This window comes from Chlorocebus sabaeus, chromosome 26, assembly GCF_047675955.1.
Source record: "Chlorocebus sabaeus isolate Y175 chromosome 26, mChlSab1.0.hap1, whole genome shotgun sequence".
In the NCBI taxonomy this organism is placed as follows: domain Eukaryota; kingdom Metazoa; phylum Chordata; class Mammalia; order Primates; family Cercopithecidae; genus Chlorocebus; species Chlorocebus sabaeus.
The window spans coordinates 11325812-11343637 of NC_132929.1; the positions used below are offsets into that span (position 1 = coordinate 11325812).

At 34.1% G+C, this 17826-nt stretch overlaps 1 protein-coding gene across 8 annotated transcripts in view; it reads right to left on the reverse strand.

Annotated features, from left to right (window-relative positions):
• DPH6 (diphthamine biosynthesis 6) overlaps window positions 1-17826 on the reverse strand; it is a 448616-nt gene that overhangs the window by 365718 nt on the left and 65072 nt on the right. The gene's annotated exons all lie outside the window — the stretch shown is intronic.

Here is a 17826-nt window from a genome sequence, read left to right on the forward strand (position 1 = left end):
AGACACAAATTAGACTGTTGACTCAATATCCACTCGTCTCAATACTGAAATGTTGGCTCACAGAGCCAACGAGGTAAATTGAAAACAAGCTGTCCTTTCTTATAAATGAAAACTAGGCCTACTTATTACAAAGATAAGAAGATAAGCAGCTTGCATTTATCAGGGATATAATTTTCTTTGAAAAATGCCTCAGTTACCGGTTTTATTCTGTTAATGAGTTCCTGCCTGTGGAGAAAAAAAATGATCTTCTGAATTCAAAGTGTTTTTCATCTGAAGGGCATTCTAACATTTTTTAATATGAACCATTCATAAAAGAAGCACACTTGCATTATAGCTCTGAGTGGCAATATTTGGACTTCTGGTAACACGACATTATTAAATAAACATTTGTGAATGCCAACGATGTTCTAGGGCCTGGATAACTAAGTGAGAAATTTATAGGGCAAGTATAGCATTAGATGCTTTTTCCTTAAACTTCAAATTTTTCACTTTGGTAGAATTACACAAGTCTAGGCTAATAAAAATAACCAAAGAAATGAATATTATCTTAAATAAAATAATTCTGAAAGGGACACTTAGAATTCCAAGTAATATATTCAGGAATCTAAAATATTGCTAGACTAGTTAAAGAAGCTTTTGTTTTTTCTTAAAATCATCAATATGAAAAAATTTCTAAGATGGAAAATGATCACCATCTGGAGCTCCCCCAGTAAACAGTGAGCTCATGACAGAGTATTGGGTCACTAATTTGTAGTATTATTACCTCCCATTGTGGGCTTTCATTAAATAGGGGAAAAAGTTGTTAAGGCTGAAAATAAAATGACAAAGAAATTGCAGAAGGGCATAATAATTTGTCAGTTAAATCCATTTAAAACAATGTGTTATTTTACTTCTAAGTCTCCATCTTAGTTGCAACAGTATGAAGTCATCCCAGATTAAATTCAACCTACATGTGAAACTAAAGGGAAGTGTAGCACTACAGTTGTTTATTTTCCTTGAGTTTCTGAAGCAGTCTTTTTGCTAAAAAGATAAAGTGGGGCCAGGCATGGTGGCTCACACCTTTACACCCAGCTACTCTGGAGGCTGTGGTGGTAGGACCACCTGAGCCTGGGAGATTGAGGCTGTACAGTGACCCCGCCACTGGACCTCCAACCTGGGTAACAGAACAAGGTTCTGTCTCAAAAACAAAACAAAACAAAAAACAAAAAACAAACAAACAAAAAAAAAATTAATTAAAAATAGATAAATAAAAGATAAGGTGATATTTTGAGGACTTCTGTGAAATGCCTAAACAACATCAAGCAACAAAAATAAATAAGGAAAAAATTATATGGTTCAATCCTTTGTTCTCCTAACTGCTTATTGGGAGAATACAACACATTCAAGAAGTATTCATTTCTAAGCACCTCAGTTTGGTAGTGTTTAATCTGTTCAGAAGCTGCTTTCTGAACTCATATTCCAAGCTGCTAAGGAAATGTCCTTTGATTTGTTTGAGATAACTTTAAAATGAAACCTATATAAACAGGAGTAAAATATTCTAAAATCTACACTTAAATCACCACTTCCAAGAAAAAAGTCGTTTATGTAAAATTTCATTTGCAATAATAGGACCATATTGAAATGTATACAGTTATAAGATATTTAACAATGGGCATACATTCTAAGGAATGAGTCATCATGCTGTTTCATCATGTGAACATCATAGAGTGTATTTATATACATGTCGATGGTGTAGCCTACTACACACCTCAGCTATATGGTACAGCCTATCGCTCCTAGGCTACAAACCTGTACAGCATATTACTATGCTAAATACTGTAGGGAATTGTAACAATGGTAAATATTTGGGTATCTAAACATATCTAACCATAGAAAGAGTACAGTAAAAATACAATTAAAAAGATAAAAATGATACACCTTGAAAGGGCACTTAGCATGGTTGGAGCTTACAGGACTGGAAGCTGTTTTGGGTGAATCAGTGAGTCAATGTTGAGTGAATACGAAGGCCTAGGACATTACTGTACACTACTATAGACTTTATAAATATGGTATGCTTCAGCTGTACTAAATTTATAAAAAAATTTTCTTCCTTAATAATTTTAGCTTCCTGTAACTTTTTTACTTTATTGCTAATTAACTTTTTAATCTGTTTAACTTTTTTACTCTTTGTAATAACACTTGGATTAAAACATAAATAAATTGTACAAAATATTTTCTTTATGTCCTTATTCCGTAAACTTTTTTCTATTTTTAAAACATTTTATTTTTCACTTTTTAAGCTTTTTTGTTAAAAATTAAGACACAAGGCCAGATGTGGTGGCTCACACCTGTAATCCTAGCACTTTGGGAGGCCAAGGCAGGCAGATCACTTGAGGTCAGGAGTTTGAGACCAGCCTGCCAACATGGTGAAACTCCCATCTCTACTGAAAATACAAAAATTAGCTGGGTGTGGTGGCACGTGCCTGTAATCCCAGCTACTCAGGAGGCTGAGGCAGGAGAATCGCTTGAACCCAGGAGGGGGAGGTTGTAGTGAGCTGAGATCGCACCGCTGCACTCCAGCCTGGGCGACGGAGTGAGACTCCATCTCAAACAAACAAAGAAACAAAAACAAACAAAAAAACTAAGAAACAAGCATATGCATTAGCCTAAGAGAGTCAAGGTTATCAGTAACACTGTCTTCCTCCTCCATATAATGTCCCACCAGAAGGTCTTCAGGAGAAATGACTGGCATGGAGCTGTCATTCCTATACCAAGGCCTTCTTGCGGAATACCTCGGAAGGACCAGCCTGAGGCTGTTTTACACTTAATCTTTTTTTATAAGTAGGACTACACTCAAAAATAACAATAAACAGTCAATGCAGCAGATTTGTTTATACCAGTATCACCACAAACACATGAGTAAAATGTTGTGCTGTGTATGACATTAAGATGGCTGTGATGTCAATAAAAGATAGGAATTTTTTAGTTCCATTATAATCTTATGGAAACAACACTGTATATGTGGTCCTTTGTTAACCAAAACATTGTTAAGTGGCACAGGCTGTCTAAATAAATATCAAATAAATTCCATAGTTCATAAAACTCAATTGTTTGAAGAATACTTCATTGGATACAAGTAAGGCTATTTCTCAAATTTCAATCTGCTTCAACATTCACTCAGCCAAACTGAATTTATCAAGAAACTATTTGCAAAGCATTGTGCTTATCATTTTATGCTATGCATTATCTCATTTTATAATCCTAACAATCCTTCAAGAGAGCTTTTATTAACTTCATTTTACAGAAGAGAAAGAGGTCAAGAATAGCTGCATAACTTGCCCCAGATTTCTCAATAATAAATGAGATGTAGAATTAAACACCAGGTGAATATCTGCAGGGAACAATTACTGAGCTGCCTATCCACCCCAAGTGAGTCACAGACCATCCCAGTCTCTGCCTCACAGTTCTTCTTCCATGCTCTTAAGCTAACTGTCTTGCCTGCTCAAAACCTTGGCTCCAATAGTCACATCTCACTCAAAATAAGACAGATCCCCCAGTATCTTTCTATCCTCATCTACCATTCTCCCTTTCATGGTAGGAGCAAGGGAAATCTCTGGGGTGGGGGTCAAGACTAAGGAGCTAAAGCTTGAACACAGTCACAAACAAAGAGACTTAAGGGACCAAATCTGTAACCCCAATGGACAGGATTATCAGAGTTTACGGGGCAGGTAACAGAAAAAGCAAAAGAGGGGGTAAAATACCTGGTAAGGATGGTGGAAACGTTAAGGCTGGTGAAAAGGGGGCAATTAGCAAAAGATGAGACTGAAAGTCCAGGTAGAGGCTGGGCGCAGTGGCTCACGCCAGTAATTCCAACACTTTGAGAGGCTGAGGCAAGTGGTCAACAGGTGTTAGGAGTTAAAGACCGGCCTGACCAACATAGTGAAACCCTGTCTCTACTAAAAGTACAAAAATTAGCTGGGCTTGATGGCAGGTGTCTGTAATCCCAGTTACTTGGGAGGCGGAGTCAGGAGAATGGCTTTAACCCAGGAGGTGGAGGTTGCAGTGAGCCAAGAACGCACCATTGCACTCCGGCCTGGGCAACAGGCTTAAAAAACAAACAAACAAACAAGCAAAAACAATAAAAGGCCAGGCAGAAACCACAGCATGAACAGCATTATGTACCATACGTTGTAGGCCACGGTAAAGAATTTAGATTACATTCTGACAAGGAAGGAAAGGAGGAGTTACTGAGACAAGCATGATAACATAAATATTAGATTTACTTTTCTTAGTTATTTTCCTTATTGGTAAAATATATGTAACATAATATTTACAATTTTAACCGTTTTTAAGTGTAAAGTTCAGTGGCATTAAGTATATTGACACTGTTGTGTAGCTGAATTTACATTTTTAAAAGGTTGTACAGGAGTATTGATCAGAAAAGTCTAAAGTTAAAAGCAAGGAATCCTAAAGAGATCTAAGAAAGAAATGATAACAGTCTAAACTAAGGCAGTAGTTATGACAAGAAGAGGGCAGATTCATGATAAGTTTATAAGAAATGATCAATAGATTCTGGTGGTATATGGCTGAGAAGGAAACCCAGAATACTCCCAAGGGTTTGGCTTGGTCACTTGATAGAGAGCAATCACACTGATGGGAAATACACAGATCTGGGGAAGATGCTGAGTGCCAATTGGACACTAAATCTTATGTGCCCTTAGGTCATTCAATGAGAGGTATCCAGGAGACAATTGGTTATGGAGTTCAAAAAACAGGTATAATCAGGTAATATAAATGTGTATACCAGTGGTAGCTGAAGCCATGTGAAGAGATATGATAAAACAGTGAAAGAAGAGGGTGAAGAATGAAGCCCTGAGAAGCTACATTTACAAAGTGGGCAGAGAAAGAAGAGTCTTAAAAGAAAACTAGGCCGGGCATAAAACTAGGCTCATGTCTGTAATCCCAGCACTTTGGGAGGCTGAGGAGGGTGCATCACCTGAGGTCAGGAGTTTGAGACCAGCCTGGCCAACATGGCAAAACCCTGTCTCTGCTAAAAACACAAAAACTAGCCAGGCATGGTGGTGTGCGCCTGTAATCCCAGCTTCAGGAGGCTGAGGCAGGAGAATTGCTTGAACCCAGGAGGCTGAGGTTGCAGTGAGCCAAGATCTCACCACTGCACCCCAGTCTGGGCGACACAGCAAGACTGTGTCTCAAAAAATTAAATAAATAAATAACGAATAAATAAAAAACTAAGAACAGGGGGATAGATGAAAAACTAAAAGAAAGGGCTATCACAGACACCAAAGTCAAAGAAGTTTTAAAGGGCAGAGTCTATAGTGCCAAGTATCACAAAGAGGTGAAGGAATGAAAAAAATGGGGATTAAAAACAAGAATAAAAAATGTTCACTGGATTTGGTTATTACTGACTTTGACAAGTTTTAATAAATTGATGTTGATGGGAACTGAACTGAAACAGCATAAGAAAAGGGGAGATGAGAAAGAAAATAAATATTTTACAAAGACTAGTGAAGAGATGGTGAAACTGCTAGAAGAGAATGTAGGATCAAGAAGAAAGGTAACATGTTTGAAACTAAGTCAAAAGTAAGTAGCATGACTTATACAGGTTCACAAAACATGTTGGCAGCACCACTATGGAAAGAATTTGATAGGCCATTTCCCAATCCAGTGTTACTTCTGCTAACAAACAGAAACATTATCCAGTTCAAGAATAACAAAGCCATGAGAAAATGCATCTAGCTTCATAGTCTTTAAAAGTATGTAGTGAACTTAGAACAAAACAAAAACTATCTTTAATTATACATACTATTTTAACTTTTCCCTGAACATAACAACATTATTATTATTATTATTATTATTATTATACTTTAAGTTCTAGGGTACATGTGCACAAGGTTTGTTACATATGTACACATGTGCCATGTTGGCGTACTCACCCATTAACTCATCATTTACATGGGGTATATCTCCTAATGCTATCCCTCCCCCCTCCCCCAACCCAAGACAGGCCCCGGTGTGTGATGTTCCCCATCCTGTGTCCAAGAAAAACTTCTAAAAAACTGTATAACTTTTCTTCAAAAATATCTCCAAAATTAAATTTATCTTAATTACTATAGGAAATGTAATTTGTGGTCACAAGAATACATAACTTAAAGTGAATTATTTAAAAAAAAAATAGAGAAATAGAAGACTTGAGTTAAAAAGCTCAGCTTTACAACATAAACGTTAACAAAATCTTGTGCACATTTTTTAACTCTCATCAACTCAGTTCCCTCATAAAACACAGATAATATCTAGTTCATAGGGTTGTGTGAGACAACTAATGTAACATGTGAAGGTGCTCAATCATAAAGAGTGATAAAAATATTACTTATTTCTCCCTTACCCTTCTGTGCTTCTGCATTTCTCTATTTCTGTCACCAGCGTCACCCAGGCTTAAGATGTACAGGCTTAAGATGTAACATAAGACTCTCTCCACTCTCTCTGGGGGCTTATCTGATGCCAGACAGATGTTGGAACTACAGATTCCCCACATCCAGTCACAAAGTACTAAAAATCAAGCATTTTCACTGCAGTGCTCCTAAATCAGATCCCCTCAGCTCTCCCTAGAATAATGTCAACAAAGCCATCACTGCTCTCCCCACTTCTAATTACTTCTCCCTCCAATTTGATACAACTATTAGATTGATCTCTTAAAATCAATCCCTCCACACCTTCCTACCTACCAAATAAATTTTTCTCTCTAATTTACCTTTATTTTCATTAAATCCTTTTCATTACCATCTACTATTTGGCTGAATACACTAATTTCTTACTTTGTTCCTACTCTTTGTTCATCCCTTTGTTCTTAACTCTTCTCTTCATTTGGAATTTTCTATCCATCCTCTACAACCAATTTCTACCTACTGTAATCCTACTCCTTCTTCACAACCCATGAAACCACATTTGATCTTACTGATCAGAAGTAAGCTCTCTCTCATTTAAATCTTTTATATCTCTTACTCTGTACGTTTCTTGATATACTTTACATATGTTATTTTCTATATGTGTTCTAAGTTCTATTAGATTCTGTTAGCATTCACATAGCATGCGGTGTAATGCCTTATATTCAATTAAAAAAAAAGTGCATGAGAAGAATTCAGTCATTTGTGTGGGAACCATAATAATAAATGTAAAGAATGACCATTTATTTTAATTTATCATTTTGTGAAAATAATGTTGTGCTTTAGCTGTATTGTGCTACAATCACGCCCGTGAATAGCCACTGCACTCCAGCCTGGGCAACATAGCGAGTCCTCATCTCTAAAAAATAGACAAATAAAAACAAAGTTGAACTTTGTAAGATCAGGACTTCAATGACTGTATCAGTTAGGGTCCAACAGAAAAATAAAATACTCTAAATATTTTCTTAAAGGATAGGGAATTGATTACACAGGTGACAGAACTGAGAAACCAAACAGAGACAGTGAAGGAACACACGGATTAACAATAGCAGAAACAGTTACTATCCTTTGCCTGCTGGGACAAAGAGTTTACCAGAACCCAGGAACCAGGTACCCTTGTAGAAGGAAGCTCAGTGGACCTGTCCAATAGAAGCTGGAGAAAGTAGCAAGTCAGCAACAGCAGTAACTCTACCCAGACAGAGAGAGAGGGAAGAACCAGTTTTCCCCTCCTTGTGCCCTCCAATCTCCCCAGTACCTCCAACTGGCCAAATCCATAGCCAGCTAATGACAGTATGGACATTTAGTTGACTAAGCCCACCTGGACACCAAAGAGTACTCGCACAGGGCTAACAATGAGTATGAAAGCAAAAAGGTGGCAAAAAGGCTCAAGATGAGCATAATAACTTTAACGGTATATAATCATTTAAGGAAAATTGAAAGATATAATAAAATAGACAAAATTAGCCAAGGTAAAATGTCTAAAAATCAGCAAGAGACAAGTCCCAACAGACTATTTTCTTTTCACTCAGCAAATAATTCAACAAATATTTGAGTTCCTATATGCTCTGCATTCCAGATAGAGCAAAACATAGGAGACATCACCCCTACCTTCATGGAGCTTAACATCTAGCAACGACGTTCCAGAATACATAACCCTTAACAAACAAGATGTAGTAATCACAAAATTCAGTGGTATCCAGTATCACCACATGAAGGGTTAGGAATTGAGGGCTACCACCTCTACTTAAAAGTTTCTTTTGATTCTCTTAGGAATAAATCTGGAAAGTAATAGAAGCAACTTCAGTGACTATACTCAATACGAAAACTTAGTGGGAGCAATCTCTAAGATGCTCGGTTTCAAACTATGAAACGCTTTGCTAGGAGCCAGGGGTAACAACAGAATCCAAGTTTATATAAACCTAATTAACAACTGCTATGGATATTATTCAATAAATAGGAATTGTCTCATTTTTATATAAAGCCCATAACAATCCCGGGAAATAAAAAAAGTCCTGGTGTCAGCTTTAAAGATGAAGCAAATACTGTGATTTGCATTCATTTGCCAAATAAATCAGAGGCATCATTACTAGGAAAAGGACTCCAATCCACATCATTCAATTATGTGTTCCTTTCATTAAGGGAAAGAAAGTAAGAGCTAGATCAGAGGTAACATAACTATGTTAAAACCTATCAAGCTTCATTCTCCTTATAAACATATCTCTTCAAAAAAACTGCCCGATTATCTCAATAATTTTAAAAAAATTCATTAATTTCATGAAAACTCAGACTATCTTTTTCACAGAACACTAAAGAGGGTAGAAAAACAGGTATATATATTGGTACACATATACCAATATGTGTACCCGGACTAGGGTTATGGCAATATTTATTAAAATTGCAAATGCTACTCTTTTAGGCCCAGAAATTCCACCTAAAAACTTATAGATATATTCACACACATGAAACAAAATATGTACCAGGATATTCATGGTAATAGCAAAAGACTCGGTACAACCTAAATGCTCCTCAGTAGGGCAATGGTTAAATAAAGAATATATACATACAATGGAATATTACACAACAATTAAAAATGAGAAAACTTTTTACTAAAAATGAAATGACCTTCAGGATCCATTATACAAAAAAGGCAAGGGATAGAACACTGTGCACAGTGTGTGTGTGTGTGCTTTTGTAGATATAAAATATTTCTAGAAGGATACATAAGAAATTGACAATATTGGTTGGGCTGGAGGGGGAAGGAAACTGAGTAGGGAAGAAGAGGATATACCTATGAACATCGTGAATTTTGAACCAAGTGACTGTGTTGCCCATTCAGTAAACAAAAATCAACATCAACATCAACAATGACAAAATCCTCTAAATCTTTGCCCTTAGCAAGTTTGGCAGGAAACTGCTTTCTAAACCAAATTTTTCCCCTCTTAAAGAGAGGAAAAATACAACAGAAAAATTCTAATTAGCCCTGATCTACATACTACTGCCTGAAGTGCTGTTATAACTAGAGTCACGAGGTTTCAAAACTCTAGCAAAATACTGCCACAGAAACATACGGAATTACACAAAGGAGAAACAAATACTGAGGACCAGTTATATTCTTCACTCTTTTTTGCCCTTGATAAACTCAAATAACAAAACCACCAACAGCCAAAACAGCAAAGTTTAAAGGCGGACTCTAGTTTCCCGAATTCTTTTAAGGGTAACCTGCACATGGTTAGGTTAATTAAGTTAAAAAAACAGATCTATTTGCCAATTTTTCTTCGTAGATCATCTTTTGGCTATTCATTTTAGGAACCATGAGAAAAAGAAATTGCTGATCAACAGCATGTCTCTCATGGCATATTTAAACACTATGTAAATGTAAACAATTAAAATGAAGAATTTTTAAAACATTTATTATTAGTCATCAATAAGTCAGCATTACTTAATAAGCATCAGCCCCACAACTGCTCTGAAAAGTAGTTAATACATTAAATGTGTACATTCAGAAGATCTTTAATATTAAGAGTTGGGATATAAAAGCCAGTCCTAGGAAGGAAATAGTTAGAATACTGTACCTCGTGCTACCTGCAAAGTATCACACCTGTGAGATAATTTTAAAAGTCATTAATTTAAGAAATCAATAATAAAAAACTTGGATACAATCACGTTTGGGATTAAGAAAAAAAAGAAAAAGAAAAAAGAGTTTGAAAAAAAAGCTTAAACAACTACCACTATTCTTGATTTGATCCCTCCTCAGGCTTCACCCCTGCATCTGAATAAGGAAGCACTGAACTACCGCAGACATCGTAAAGTATATTTAATTGAAATACACAGCTTTCCTAGTTCCAGCTGATAAACATTAAATATTTTATTAAATAGAGGAAGCAGAATAAGAGTTAAACAACACATGGAGACGGTCTTTTATAGGTCTTACTTATTTGCATATATTAAACTGCATCCAAGAAATTGCTGATGTGGTTTTCTAGTTTAATGGTCACATATCAACTGTAAGGCAGATCTACAAATAAATGCAAACATCAGAAGTGGTTTCGAAATCTGTAGACATCAATGTTTATTTAGCTTCTCTGAACTATCTCTACAATCAAAATCTGAAATCGTAAAATTGGAGAACCTAATCAGAGCCAGGATTCCAAGTTTGCCAAAGTCTTTTCAGACAAAGCACGGAATAAGATGACCGACCAACTATCTGGTGACAATTAAAGAAACTGCTATGCTATTGTGGAAACATTGGTTAAGATGAACTATACTATTTCTTTGGTCATGGATTTAACATTTTATGGTCAATTACAGAAAAGCAGACTTTTCTGATGTAGTTGCTAAAGAAATGGAAAATTACGATGTTACTCTGAAATATTTCCTATTCTGATAGTCGTATTACATTAATAATTTACTATCTTTAATTTGCAGACATAAAGCACCAGAGGGACCTGTAATTAATGTTAAAAAGAATGAATTTAAAAAAAGCAGTCAAGCAAACAGGTAAGAGTGGCCAAGCAAAAATAATAATAATAGTAAATATAAACAAAAAATTAAACTGAGAAGAATATTAAAAAGTGATATAAGCCACAGTCTCCGCCCTCAAGAAGCTTATATGTAGCTGGAGAAAAGATACATGAATACAGAATAATACAAAACAGTAAATGAAAAGAACAAAAAATATTTTTACAGAACAAAGCATTAAGACATCACTCTGAGTAGCTCTACAAACAGTATAAATGAAAAGAAAAGATTTTGGAAAGAGAAGGCTTGCTAATTTATAAAAAATTTAAAACATATATGGACATTTCAAATTATAAAAACCATTTGTTGATCTATACAAGAAAGAAATATTCATAGCTCATCGAGATCTCATCATAAAAAATTCACCTTACTAGGCATGTATTTCTAACAATGACCAGCTGTGGTATTTTAAACAAGATTCCTAATTTCTCTGGATCTCAGTTCCCTCATTAGTAAATAAGAGACTGAGACATCTTTGCATGCCTATTTTTCCAAAACTGAGTTGTTGGGATCAGTAAATGTGGTTGTGCCTAAAGTTAGGATAATGGAAAAACAGAATAACTGAGAAGGTTCAGTTTGACTCCATCCTGCTGTGTTAAACAAATGAAACATGGTCTCACTTTTTATAAAGTAGGTTACTAAAGAAATTACTATAAATAAAAGCTAGAAATCACCTTTAATTCTGAAATATCAGAAAATTAGAAAACTATCATTTAAACATAAAGATTTTATTTTTTTAAAAAAATCCACACAAAAGCACAAAGATTCTATTTTTTTCTTCTTGACCATTTTAGTTTGTTGTTATTACATTATGGTCAATGTACAGAAGAAAAAATAAATTACACTGAAACTTCGTGATTACAAAGTCATCAACATCTATTCTGACATTAGAGGTGAAACTTCCTTAAAACAAGGTCCTATGATTAATTAGGTGCAAGACAAAGTGACTTTAGATTGAATTCCACTTGCCAGTAACAAAGTGTATTATAAATAACAATGCATTTATTCAGTTGTCAAACATTCGTCAAATACAAACTTATAGAATAGTAAATGTTAAGAAAAATAATCTATGAAAAATAGGCAGTAAAACACTGACTTTTCTTTTCATTTTTATAATATTTTCTTTCCATGGAAACCACTAACATTTTCTGCTCTAAAAATGAACACAACATGAGACTTTCAAAAACAAAAACAAATACATGTGCAAATTATGACAATAGACATTTAGCAGTAGCATACTTTATTATACCTACAAAGACAAGACATCTTATTTATGGGTTTTATTTTTCATACAAGCTGAAATGATTATTTTAGTTTTTACTATACCCTATGCATATCATTAACAAAAGTGGAGGGAAAAAACCCTAGAGGTTTACTTCTAGATTAAAATGTACAATACAAAAACTATATATCAAAGTATAACATTTATTATCTGACTTACATAAAATTTCAAGTAAATCATTTTTTAGATTTTTTTGCTGTTTTTTTCTTAATGAATATTTGAGGGGAGTGGATTTTCTCTTAAATATTAACTTGGAGTTGTTGCACCTTGTTATACAACATGAAATATCTTTTGAAGTGAAAAAATGAATTATAATACAAAGTGTTGAGAGCTATACTACAAACATAGGTACTGCAAAGCCTGCATGGTATCAGTGTACTCCATCAACCCAGCATATTCATTCATTAGAGTGGTGCCATCATACACATGGATAGCATGATGCATTGGTTACTGGTAGATGTATTACTTTCATAGGTCAGACCAGTGTAATATTTTAAAAACCTACAGTACACAGTGATTTCATTCATTTAGAGATTTCATTTCCTTGTCACAGCCTAAAATTAGTTCTTCTAAACATTCATAGTGATTCATTTTCTATCTCTAAAATGTTTTCACTGGCCAACTAACCAATTGTTTAAATTGGTGTGACTACATGGATTTTCTTCAATTTCACATTCTCACTTCTTATCCAGCCATCTTAGGGTTCAGCAAAAAGAAAATTAGTGATAATGCTTTCAATTTAATTAGTATATTACATGCACTGTAATTATTAGCGGGAAATGTTATATTAATGAATGTAAAAGTTAGCAGTAAATTACCTTGTAGCTATTATCAATTTCCCAAGCTACTGCTCCTTAAGATAACCCTCTCCCTATGGTCCTTCCGGTAATTTTTCTTTGCCTGATAAACATGATGATTAAATAGCACACAGAGCAAACCTCTGATACTTTTAAAATTAAATCCATGCCCAGCCTAAGGGCTGTGTCTGATTTCAACTAAATGTGTCAGTTAATCAGATAAAAAATTATCAGTAACTCAAAGAAATAGCAGCCTTAGGCTTCATCAGTGCCACAGAAAGCTGAACAAAATAAGACATTCAGACAATATCACATTATGTGTAAAGGTTACTGATAAGCCTACAACTAAACAGAACTGCTTACCACTGTAACAATGTCTAGAAAGAAATACTATATTCAACATTCAAATTATCTTTAAAATTTTAAAGAAAAAAATGTAAAGAAAACTAGGAATACTTTACCCATACACACATACACACACACACACACACCCCCCCCCCCACATAAAGATGGTAAAAATATGCAGTGGATTTGGGAAATGGAATTCTTAAAGCTATATTCTCAGTGAGGTTTTATTGAAAAGAACTTAATACTACCAACACTATTTCTAATAGAATACTTCAACAATTATACAAAGTAAACCATATATTTAATGGTTTGTTAAGAGAAAGCATATGTGAATTCAGTTTCATTAATCTGCACAGTTCTACCTTAGGGCCTCAGACTCAATGCAATTTCATCAATTAAAACAAAATCTGGGGTAGTCTAAAACTATAACAAGATCCTAAATTAATTAAGAAAGGAGATCATTTTTAACCTGCAACAATGAGCACCAATAGTCATTTGCAATATTACCAGTTAAAATAATACATATTATCAAGGGCCTGATTATTTTAATAAGAGGATTTAAAAGCTCCTACAATTATTAGATAGGCTGGCAACCCCTTAAAGTTTCAGAGCATATTATGATTTTCAAAGCATTCTCAGATTACTAATTAAGATTGCTTTAACTATAGAAGAAGGCTATCTTATAAACTTGATATATTAGTAACAACTGCAAGAAAGAAACTAAATCTGAAAAGAACAGAAAATTATCTTTGAAAGACATAATGGGCAGTAGCTATGAAAAATCCATTTACAAAGCAGAACAGGAGTCTCAAACCTTCTGACAAAGAAAATTTCAAATTAACACCCATCATCTTTATTCTTCTCTTCTACTGTGACCAGATAATGTATTCAACTGTAACAAGATTCTCATTTGTTTTCACTGAGTGCAACTTTTCAATAAGTAGACCTTTGTGGCAGGAGGAGAACTGGGCCAATTCTACACAAATATAAGCTAAATATCACAGACCCATATAAATTAAAGGAGTCCAACAATTTAAAATTTACTGTCTACCTATGAGTACAGGATTATCCCACTGAATCTTAAAGTTTTGATTCTTGACACATTGAAAAGCGTATTGCAGACCCGCTGAAATAACTGTTTTTAGTCAATAATTAATCTGAAGTGCAGAAAAGTGGTTTTGCTTTTCCAGCTTGCTACAAGCAGCAACATGTACCTTTTAGATAAGAATCCATCAAGCACTAACCCTGGTTAAAGTTAGGTTAAGACTCCCCCTCTAAGACTTCTACAAATTTCAGAGTTCACCAAAGAGCAACTAAAAAATTATCACAGGGTTACAGGATGAAATTCAAACTGGTCACCAAGAGGTGACTTAATCTAGCTGCCTCTTGCGATCCCCAGGGCTTTCTGGTCTCCTCTCACATCACAGGGTTTAATTGTTAATGCCTGCTCCCTTTGACCCCTACATGGCTCATGTTAATGATCACAATACTCTCTCTCTTAACTCTTCACAACTTCAAATCTATGCAAGAGTGTTAACAGATTATTTAAATAAAAAGCACAATGATTTATACATATTAAAAATCGTAATTGAAAATAACATTATCAAAAGCATTTCGATTAAACTATATAATTACAATACTAGGACCCACTCTCTAGGTTAACCAAAAAGAAAACAAGAATGTAAGTCATTTATTTAAAAATATATTTATTATTGAATTACAATTACAATTTACTATATTTTCAAGTGTATCTGTCTGAATAGTGAAAACATTATGCTTTGTTTAAAAAAGTACTATAATAATAAAATTTATTTTGGCATGCATTAACTGAAGTAAATCAATATGAAACTTTGAAAAAAAACAAAATAAAAGTTTATACTGAAAAACTTTCTGATTTTATAGTACTAATCGAATTTTTCCCCTGGGATGGGTTCAAGGCACAGGAAAACTTTATAACCACAACAGTTAAATAAAAATTCTAACATTAGGTAGATGATTATTTGCAGCCAAATATATAAGCATTTCGTGGTTTCTCACTTTACAAGCTCAAATATTTATAAAACAGTTGCCTACAGACAATTCTTTAAGAAAATCCTATACAAGGATGACCTTCATCAGGTATCTGATGACTTTTAAAACTGAATTTGACCTAAACAAGCTTTCCAATATTTAATAAACTAATGTTAGCTCTCATGCAGTGATGAAGTATAAACACCCACAATTAAATCTCAAGGTTATATAGGTTTCTATCCCATACCAACTATATAAATAGGGAATAGATTTGTGGACTTTTACACAGGATGGCCTTTAAACATAGTAGTTTAATATTTTTATCCATGAATAAAATGTTTGCTGTTTAAAACAAGCTCAATAATATTTTACATAAAGCATACTAATATTTAATAATTCCACTAACATAATTTAGTAATAGAAATTAAACCATCTTACAATTAAGGTTGGGCATATAGTCTTTAAAAATATAATTTTTAAGTAAGAAAAGAATTAGGAATTTATCCTGTCTTTCTTATATAAACTTATTTTGAGTAACCACTGAGTAACCAAATAATAGGAAGAGCATCTCTCTTTATGGAATATTTCAGCTAATAAATGAAGCATTAATGATAGACTCGTAATAACACCATTTAAAAAAAAGATAATCCGAAATATAAATAGTATATGTTTTCTGATGGAAGAACATACAACCATATGTGGGGTATTCTTTAAAAAAAAAAAAAAAATCAAACCTGAATTTGATCAAACTTCCAGATCTGTGCTGTCCAACAGAACTTTTCATAATGATAGAAATGCTCTATCTGAGCTATGTAACAAGATAACTACTACCCACATGTGACTATTGAACATTTGAAATGTGGCTAGTGAGACTGAGGAACTAATTTTTAAATGTTATTTAATTTTAATAAATTACAATTTAAATTTATGTAACTGTATGTGGCTAGTGGCTACCATATTACACAGCAGAGCTTTAGATCCAAATACCAAGTTACAGCAAATCATAAAGAACAAAGCAACACATTGCCCTGCACTATGGGGATTTCAACAGTCTGTCAAAAACTCTACTGGACAAGTAACCTATTTTATTCAAAAAGGATGTCAGAAGAGGGAAAGAGAAAGAGAAAAGATTACAGAAGATATAGATTACAAAAGACCTGAAAGACATATTAGCCAATTGCAATACATGAAACTTCTTTGGATCTTGGTTCAAACAAAAAAACTGTGAAAACAAAAACAAACAAAACAATGTAAGATATCTGTAAAACAATTTAAAATTTGAATATTGACTGCATATGTAATGAAGAGATTACTGTGAACTATTTTAATGCATGATTATGGCATAATTATTATGTTAAAAAAGGAAATCTGATCACTTAGATGCTGAAATATTTGCAAATGAAGTATAAGACCTGGGATTTGCTTCGAAAGAATAATAGGAGGAGGAAAGTAAGTGGATACATACATGAAATAAGATGGGTTATAACTTAATTGTAGCTGGGTAATAAGTACATGGGGGCTATTTTATTATTTACCCTCTTTTAAAAATGTTTATAACTTTTTAAAATAGAAAAATCAAAGAATAAAAAGGTAAAAAAGAAAATAAGACAGGATTTCAATATGGTAGATTTATTATTTGGCAAATCTTAAATTCCCCAAAGCAATGATAAACCTGGATAAACAACTATCTCAAGGATCTGGAAACTGACCAAAGGTATAAACCAAATTAAGAAGTTATAAATGAAAAATGACTGAGCTTTGAGAGTTTGTGGCATCGTTGCCTGGAGCCACTCCCATAACAAGGTGGGGCAAGCTGTGAAAAACAGCAGTTTTACTGCCAGAGAGGGTTGACTAGATTTGAAGTGGGACCAGAAAAATCCCCACACCCAGCAGCATTGTCTGTAACAACTGTGATCTCCTGGCAAATGAACTGAAAAAAACAGTGACTCAGCTAGCCTGAGGCTGTAGTACTAGCTGGGTGAAGCAATATATCTTCAGACTATACAAGAATTTAACAGGTAGGCTGAAAAATGAGATAGCATAAAATAATTATGTAACTCCATACACATTATGTTGGAGTGACCAGAAAGGTCAAGCTAGCTTCAAATCCTCGCTGACCTGAGGCTGTGCAGAGAAGACACAAGAGAGAGTAAAGTGGGAAAACTTATACTACTTGATTAATAAACATTCTAAATTTACTATAAAACCACAATCATAAAAATAGTAGTACTGGAGTAAGGCTAGGCATATAAGTCAATAAAACAGAATTTAAAGTCTAGAAATAAATCTAGAAATAAAGTATTTACATTCATGGCCAATTGATTTTGACAAAGGTTCCAAGGCAATTCAATGGGGGAAAGGATAGTTTTTCAACAAATAGTATAGACACAACTGAATATTCAGATGCAAAATGATAAGTTTAAACCCTTAC